The sequence below is a fragment of the Ovis canadensis genome, chromosome 9 (assembly GCF_042477335.2).
Source record: "Ovis canadensis isolate MfBH-ARS-UI-01 breed Bighorn chromosome 9, ARS-UI_OviCan_v2, whole genome shotgun sequence".
Classification (NCBI taxonomy): Eukaryota; Metazoa; Chordata; class Mammalia; order Artiodactyla; family Bovidae; genus Ovis; species Ovis canadensis.
This window is the reverse complement of record NC_091253.1, coordinates 39,355,187-39,364,706: the sequence shown is the minus strand read 5'-3', so window position 1 is coordinate 39,364,706 and position 9,520 is coordinate 39,355,187. Positions and strand designations below refer to the sequence as shown.

Genomic DNA, 9,520 nt, shown 5'->3' with positions numbered 1-9,520 from the left:
CCGCAGTTGTGGCCTTTAAAAGCTAATCCTTCGTCAGGTCAAGAGAGTTTGTGAAACGTGTTTTGCTTCCACTTGTGGAAATATGTTCTCTCATTCTTCCAGCTTCTCTCTGCGTTTTACAGACGCGGACACTAGTTTTTGTTTTTTTCTACTCCTCACCTCTCCTCCCTGCCTCCTTTTCATTCCAGTTTCCCATCTCAGGGCCAGAATCATTTGCCAAGGGAGGGTCAGGGTGCCGTTCCATAGGCTGGGGAATGGTGGCCGCCGTTTGTCCAGGATGGTTGAAGTTGGTCTGCTGTGCTTTTTAAGAACATCAGGGACACAGAGAAGGTTTTGTTTGGGGGCCTGAAAAGCTCTGGGGACAGGACTGCCACTCCAAAAACCTGCACCTCTCTGTCACTCCGAGCCGCTGGCAGAGAGTGGTCTCTGGATCTGTCAACAGCCTGGATCATAGCTCAGATCCCCTTTAGCTTTATCCATCTTAATACACTGAGCAGTAACACGCTTTCATTTATGGGAGACTGGACTAAGATAAGTTTGCTTTGTACACTGGTTAAGATCTTGGTCTTTGGTGTCCGATTGTCTGGCTCCAATCTTTGCTATCTAACCATATGTCCTTGGGCGCGTTACTTAACCTTGGGTTCCACAGCAGTGAAACAGGCAAATATTAGCTATTTTATAGGCTCCTCTGCCCGTGGACTTCTCCAAGCCAGAATACTGGAGTGGGTAGCTAATCCCTTCTTCAGGGGATCTTCCTGACCCAGGGATTGAACTGGGTCTCCTGCATTGTAGGTGGATTCTTTACCATCTAAGCTACCAGGGAAACCTGTAAGGGGCAGTAGGTAATAGACAATGAATGTGTCTCTCTTTTCAGGGAATTAATTCGTATTTTAAACCAAGACCTTCAATCCTGGAATCCTAGATATTTCAAGGTGAAGAGAATTTCCAAGTTTTGGAGTCTTCATTTTTCTGTTAAGTTCAAAACCCCATAGTGAGCGGCAGAACCTGGATTAGAAGTCAGCTCTTATTTCTTGTCTGGATTTTTCTTTCTTTTTTTTTTTTTTAAATGTGAAAAGAGAGTCATGGAGGAAATCTTGGGTCTAAGGTACACAAGTTAGAAAATTGGCTTTGGTCAGAGGAACTGATCAGTGTCCCCTTTCCTCCATGCAGGGCTGAGGGTGGTGATATGTCTTGAGTGTAAACCACCCACAAAAACATGCCATGGAATCAGCCGGTAGAACCTTGGGAGGCTGAGTCTCAGGTTTCCATTTCTTGAAATTTAATTTTTTGAGTGGGTTTTATTTTCCAGATTTTAAAAAGAATTTTTGTAAATTTGCATAGGGAAGAATAGATTCTAAGTTACAGGAAAGGTCATTTTTACTCCAAAAATCTGGACATATTCACTTATACCCTCATTAAGAATGAACTCTCCTTTCTTCAGTACCCAGGACCCTGCAACTCCCTGAGCCTCTGAGCGGGCTTAGTACAGAGAAAGAATCATACATTGTCCTTTTTCCCCTTCAAAGTCTTTTTTTTTTTAATTGACAAATATAATTGTTGTAAATATTATATGTTATAAGCATATAATATAATTCAAAATTTTAAAGGTTATACTCCATTTATAGTTATTATAAAATACTGGCTATAGTCCCTGTGTTATACAATGTGTTCTTGTAGCTTATTTGATAACCTAATAATTGGTAGCTCTTATTCCCCTACTCCTATCTTTCCCCTTCTCCCTCCCTCTCCCTACTGGTAACCACTGCTTTGTTCTCTGTATCTGTGAGTCTGCTTCTCTTTTGTTAGATTCACTAGTTTGTCGTATTTCCTAGATTTCGCAGATAAGTGATGTCATACAAAGAGAAGTATTTGTCCTTCTCTGTCTGACTTATTTCACTCAGCGTAATACCCTCCAAGTCCACCCATGGTGCTGCACATGGCAAAATTCCGTTCTTTTTAATTGCTGAGTGGTAGTCCACTGTGTGTGTGTGTTTTCTTTATATCTTCTGTATTGTACCATATCTTTTTTTTGATTAATTTTTATTGGCGTATAGGAAAGTTATGAGCAACCTAGATAGCATATTGAAAAGCAGAGACATTACTTTGCCGACTAAGGTCTGTCTAGTCAAGGCTATGGTTTTTCCAGTGGTCATGTATGGATGTGAGAGTTGGACTGTGAAGAAGGCTGAGTGCCGAAGAATTGATGTGTTTGAACTGTGGTGTTGGAGAAGACTCTTGGACTGCAAGGAGATCCAACCAGTCCATTCTGAAAGAGATCAACCCTGGGATTTCTTTGGAAGGACTGATGCTAAAGCTGAAGCTCCAGTACTTTGTCCACCTCATGCGAAGAGTTGACTCATTGGAAAAGACTCTGATGCTGGGAGGGATTGGGGGCAGGAGGAGAAGGGGATGACTGAGGATGAGATGGCTGGGTGGCATCACGGACTCGATGGACATGAGTCTGAGTGAACTCCAGGAGTTGGTGATGGACAGGGAGGCCTGGCGTGCTGCGATTCATGGGGTCACAAAGAGTCGGACACACCTGAGCAACTGAACTGAACTGAACTGATGGTTGCTTTACAATGTTGTGTTAGTTTCTGCTGACAGCAGAGTGAATCAGCTATGTGTTTACATACATTCCCTCTGTTTTTGGATTTACTTCCCATTTAGGTCACCACAGAGCATTAAGTGGAGTTCCCTCTGCTATATAGTAGGTTCTCATTAGTTACCTATTTTACGTATAGAATCAACAGTGTATGCATGTCACCGTGTCATCTCACTGCAGTGAGCCTGAAGATTTAACTACTAGTTTACTCCCAAAGGATTGCTTCTTTGAGGTCCCTATAAATTGCAAAACCAAAATGTAAGGATAATAATAAAAATTCTCTTCTATTAGAGCTGCCAAAAGGATGAATAGTCAGATTGGTGAGGCATGGGGAGGGTCCAGAGGGCATGGATATGAGCAAGTTATGTTTTGATGGAGGAGGTGGGCTGATGGAAGAACGGAGAGGAAGACATTGCTGGAGCTTCAATTATTTCCTAAAGAAGTTACTTCTAGGTGGGAAACCTAAGTGTGGGGAACAGCAGAGGAACAGAAGGGCAATATGAAGACAGAGGATAAAGCAAGGAGCGGTAATACCAAACACAGAGTTGGGAGAAGGTTGCTGAAGTAAATGTCCCCTGCTTGCCAAGTTTGCTAACACTGACCCCATATTTGAAAACTCCAGGCTTGTCACTTTGAGACTTATCAAATGTCCATTTACATAGTATTTGCCTCTTTGGACTGGCTGTGGGAAAAGGAGAATAGTCCACGAATTTAACTTACAGAGATTTTGTTTCTTTTTCTCTTTTTCTTATTCTCAAATAAACCATTAAACAGGAAAGAACGCACAGACCTTGACCCGATTCATGTCTGACTAGAGCAGGACTGTGGGAGTCCAGTGCCTGTAAATCATCTCTCCTATCTGGACTCCTCAAAGAAAATCTTTCCCCAAAGCAATTGCCTCAGCCAGAGTTCACCCACACTGACCAGCCCTTTGAAAATTCTGTCTGCAGATAATGGCCATCACAGCCGGCCTGTCTTCCTGAGAGGATCCTGTTGTCTGTGATATAATCCAGAAGAATCCCTAAGGTGGCTGATGAGATCTGCCTTTTGAAGAATATATATATATATACAGCATTTCACATTGCAGTTTAAAGAGGCCTTTAATCTCACAATCCTAGATATTTTAGGATTCTAAAATTAGGAAGATGATTAAGTCTTCAAATTCAATTTAGAGAGAACTGTGGGTTAATGAGGATTCAAGCACCACCATCTCCTCTACTGAGGTGTTTTTTTTTTTTTTTTTTTAATTGACACAGGCTTTTGTCAATACCCATGGCCTTGATATCCAACCCGTTTTTAGGCTACAAATAACTAACACTGATTGTCAGGGGCTCAAGTCAAGGCTAATCTGGGGACACAGCAGGAGGGAAAGTCTAAGTGGATGTGTGTGTGCGCTGGTTCTCTAAGTTGTTTATCCAAATCATACTTTTAGTCCATGATATCAGAATCAGCTGGGATGCTTGCTTAAAATGTTTGATGAAAATATTTCTAAGTTCTACCCAATCTGACTAGGTCAGAAATTTGGGAGAAGGGTGGTAGCCTAGAACTTTGTACGTTTCACACAGTTTTTCCATGTGATTCTAATGCACACCAAGTGTTGCTTTTAATGAGACTCAGCTCCTAAAACTTCCAATATCTGTTTAACCCCAATTGAAATTTCAAATTCCTGGGGGACAGAGAGAGAGAGAGACTATGGTTAGCTTCATGTTGGGGTGATCTGTTGCTGAACATCAAATTATCCCAAAACGTAGTGACTTCAGACAATAATTTTGTTTCATCTCATGATTTACAGGTCAGGAATTTGGGCAGGGCTCAGATGTGTAGCTTATGCAGCAACAGCTGGTGCTGCTGAAAGATCCAATTCCAAGATGGTCCATTCACATGGCTAGTAGGTGGTTCCTGGTTGTCAGCTGGGAGCTCAGTCAGCCCATCAATGGGGAGACCTCACTTTCTCCCCATGTGAGCCTCTTTATGGGGGGCTGCTTGATACCCCTACAGTGTAGCAGCGGAGTTCCAAGAGCAAATGTTCCAAAGGACTAAGATCAAAGCTGCAAAGCTTCTTTTGACCTAGACTTTGATGTCAGATAGCATCACTTCTGCCATAATCTTTGGTCGAAAAATTCGCTAAGATCAACCTAGATTCAAGCATAGGTGAAAATAGACTTCTCTGGATGTGAGGAGTAGCAAATTCACAGGAGAAGGAAAGGAATAGATGGTGGCCATCTTTGAAGACTTTCTGCTGTACCCTGCTTGGGTCAGTTGTCAACCCCTGGATCAATCAATCATGAACACAGGGATTGGAACACAGTATAGATTCAGCCTCTAAAAATAGTCTCATTTTAGTTTTTGTTGTCATGATTTTCTGCCAAATGAATTTGCTGCAAATATACAAAACAAAGAAGCAACAAAACAAAACAGAGGTTTTCAGAGATTTTTGGATTTTGAAATTGTGATAGAAGGTTGTTGATTTGTATGTTTTTTATCTTCCCAAGTTGACTTTTCCCCAGATGTTAGCTCCCTATCCTATCTACTTGGTCTCTGGTTATCTTTTTCTACTTATTTAGATTATGAGACCAACATGGTCTCTATCACAGCTTGGAGATTCAGCGAGTAGTAGGTTGAAGCAATGGAAAAACCAGAGGTCCAGCTATTGGATCTTTCTCCTTATGACTTTAGTTCTCATTTCTGGGTCAGCACCTGATAGTCATGACCCCAGAGGAGACCAGTGAATCATCCAGTCATGGGGTTTGGAGGTGATTCAGCAAGATCGAAGTGGTGTCAGGAGTGTTTTTGGCTTAAGTTCTTGAAGGTACTGATTACATATCCAATTATGCAACTGGCCATGGAGGATCACATTGTGGTACACTGATTCTCCCCCAACTAAGGGTGTGAGACAGGGCCCTCACCTGGTGGGGCATGGTCTCCTGGTAGATCTCAGGCCCTTGGAGCCCAGTAAAATTGCTCCTGCCAAGATGGTTTATGTACCTTTCTTGAGAGAATGGGAGACTCGGAGCTACCCTCATCTACATTTATCCTCCCAATATTATCCTCTTCCTCTGAACCAAGGACAGAGCTGATTTGGGGAAAAACCAGAGGTGATTCCTGTGTCATATTCTCTTGATGTGTTGTCAACCTTTATGGTACAAGAGAGGACTTCTCCGGGTTGAATCAGTTCCTGATTCAAATGGGATCACTTTGTCCCTGTTTTTATAGGCAGAATAGTGTACTAGAACTTGACATCATGAGTTTGGATTCAAACCCCATTTTTGCTGCTGACTTGGCCCATTCACTTTATCTTTCTGAGCTTCATTTTTGTCAGTCAAGTGGGATGATGGTGGGAAGCAAGATAGAAAAACATAGGAGAGACTCCATTACCTTTAGTATTCTGTTATCCTTGAGAAGGCTATCTGAATTCCTTCCCTTTTATTCTCTACTCATCCAATAAATATTTATTGTATACCTACTATTTATATTGTTCTAGTTGAAGATACACTGACTGTATCTGCTCTTAGTTTATATTCTCGTGTGATAAGGCCAAAATCTTAAAAGAGGAAATGGGAGGTAGTGATAAGTGCTGCCAGGAAAATGAAGCAAGATAAGGTCCAGGTGGTGCTAGTAGTAAAGAACTTGCCTCCCAATGCAGGAGACTCAAGAATCACAGGTTCAATCCCCGGGTAGGGAAGATACCCTGGAGGAGGGCATGGCAACCCATACCAGTATTCTCACCTGGAAAATCACATGGACAGAGGAGCCTGGCAGGCTATGGTCTATAGGGTCACAAAGAGTCAGACACGACTGAAGTGACTTAGCTATAATGGTCTAGAGAGTGAACATGGGGTGGCGGTCGTGGTGTGGAGTAATCTTGACTCACTTGATGGTGATCAGGGAACGATCTTTGCAGGGAGATGACATTTGAGAAGGAATCTGATAATCACTCCATAATATTTGTTGAATGTATGAATGAGCCAGGCAGAGTCATTCATGGTTTGATTTGAAAGAAAACATTTTAGACAGAAGAAACAGAATATATGAAGGATCTGAGTTGGGAATGACCAAGGCATATCTGAAGACTAGAAAGAACCTGGTTGAGTGGAGGAATAGTGAGGAGAGGGAGAGGTCAATGAGAAAGTCAGAGGTAACCAAGGCCTTATAGGTCAAGCTGAAGAGTTAGGTTTTATTCTGCATGCAAAGCGAAACTATTGGTGGAGTAACATAATCCAGTTTACACCTTAAAAATATCATTCTGCAATATGATGCCACTTCCAACCCACCAAAATGGCTAAAATTAAAAAGACAGACAATATCAACTGTTGAGATGTGGAGCAACTGGAACTCTCACACACTGCTGATGGGGGGAGATGAATACAATAATTAGGAAACTAATTGGCTGTATCTCGAAAGCTGAACTTATATATATACCCCATGACCCACTGATTTCATTCCTAGATATACACTCAACAGATAGGCACACATATATTTGCCAAAGGATACGCACATGAATGTCCATAATAGCCCCCAATGCTCATCAAGAGTAAAACAGATACATGAATGTGATATTGTTATGTAATTGAACTATAGGGAACAAGTGTAAGCAAATTATAACAACACATACAATGAGAATGAATTTCATAAATTTAGTGTTGAGCAGAAGCTATACCGAAGGTTCAACTGTCTAGCTCCATGTACACGAACATCATAAACAGGTCCAAATAAAATGAGGTGTTGGAAGTGAAGACAGTGGTTGCCCCCAGAGAGTCTAATGACTGGAAGGAGGTATGTAGGGGCCTTCTGGGGTACTATCGTATCGTGTTTCTTAATCTCGATACTGCTTACACACATGTGTTCAGTGAATTTCTCTAATTGTTGGGGCCTTCTGGGGTATTATCATATCCTGTTTCTTGATCTGGATACTGCTTACACACATGTGTTCAATGACTTTCTCTATTATCTCTTTACTCTTGCTTCCCCAGGCCAAATGGGCCTTGAGCCCAGAGAGATGAAGAGTGTGGGAGAGTATTTACCCCTGGCCACTAGAGCATGGTCAACTTTTCTACTTACTATCACAGTGTTCTCAGGGGTGTTGAGCAGATGAGATTCATCCATTTTATAGGCCAGGACTTTGTTGTTAAGTGATCTGCCCAAAGTCCTGTGCCCTCGTGGAACCCACCATTGTTTCCATTTCTCCATGTTGCCTGTCTGATTTGGAACAACTGGTTTCTCATGCTCCCTTTTAGCTCCATGAGTCCAAAATATTACATTTACTTTTGAGAATTTGAATTTTGAAACTAATTTAAGAAAATACGATGCTTTGACCATTATCCTTATTTATAGAGTCTTGTATCTAATTATAATTTTTTAAAGCAATGTTGCTGATTAAGGGAATAAATATTATAAGCAAAAAAAAAAAAAAAAGGAGAGAAAGAGAGAGACTGGAGGCCCTTAAACTCTAGGGGGAGAAATGGTGGTTTTTTTCATTGTCAGATTTTCTCAGCCCCATTGCATGGACATATGGAACCGTGTGTGATATTTTTACTCTAACCACAAAATTTCATGAATTTTCAGTCACTGAATAATAAAATAAATCAACATTCTAGGTGAAAAGATGGAAGCAATTTTGAGGGTAAAAATATTTCCTTGAGAATTTCTTGAGAATCTAAGACTTTGACCGCATTCGCTGGGACTGAGCCCTTAAAATGAAAGAGTAGGTCACGTGTCCCCATAAGCCATAGGATGGGGAACCAGTGGACAACAATCTGAGATCAATTTAGTCAACTGCAGCTAATAGCTAAACATTGTTTGTTAATAGGCAAATAAGAGAGTTCTCTTTCTGCCCTGTAGAAGAGAATAGGAAGTGTGGGCCCATCAAGGAAATTAGCATTGGCTGAGTGCCTCTTGGGTGGGCCCTCTGCTCTCCTGTTATTTGTTACCTAAACAAGTAGAGGCTGTTTATTCTTACACATACAAAGGACCTTATGGGTATGGAAATAGAGTTTGACTTTCTTCCTAACCGTGAAGTGAAGTGAAGTCGCTCAGTCGTGTCCCGACTGTAGCCCGCCAGGCTCCTCCGTCCATGGAATTCTCCAGGCAAGAATACTGGAGTGGGTTGCCATTTCCTTCTCCAGGGGATCTTCCCGACCCAGGGATCGGACCCGGGGATCGGACCCGGGTCTCCCGCATTGCGGGCAGACGCTTTAACCTCTGAGCCATCAGGGAAGCCCTTCCTAACCCTGCCAGAGATTTAAGAAAGGGAGTGATCCGGTGAGATTGATTGATTGAGTGAGTGGTTTTCCTGTGAAGAGCTCCTTGATTGCCTGAGGGACTCTGGCTCCACACTGAAGAAGGGGTTTATTTGGGTGAAGGGATTGGTGGCTTTCAATTTCAAGCTCTGGTTCTCAGCCTTCCAGTACCTGTGCAAGAATCGCGGCAGCGAGGGTGCACCAGGTTAGGGCCCCACGCACTTTGGCTTCTGGACCAGGGATAGATTCCAGGCCCCACAGGGTGAAGCTGCTGAAACTGGCTGGCTGTGGCTCCAACCAAGCGGTCGAAGTCCCGATCAAGCCATCGAAGTCCCGTTCCAGCGCCTCCGGGTTTTCCACCAGTTCCTGCTCCTCTCGCTGCGGTCATCCTGCCTCCCCAACACCTCTGCCTTCTCTTCTGTCACCAGCTGTCCCACGAAGCCGGGCAGCACCCCCACCTCCTCGCCACGTAGACTGCGGGCCCCGAAACGACGCTTCCAATGCGTCGGGACACTGGCGGATGGATGGCTGGGCAGAAGAAGCGCCCCACGGAGGTGGGCGGGTTAACCCGGACCTCGCAGGGCAGAAGGTGCAGGGAGACGAGAGCGGGGTCGGCCAGGGCATCAGGGCGCAGGTGGACGCAGCGCTTGGCGATGGCTTCCTCGTCGCTGTTCGCCAT

General features: G+C 43.2%; 1 pseudogene; it reads right to left on the bottom strand.

Moving 5' to 3' along the window:
• Window positions 1–8,997: 8,997 nt before the first annotated feature.
• Window positions 8,998–9,520, bottom strand: LOC138445845 (ribonuclease H2 subunit C pseudogene; annotated as a pseudogene).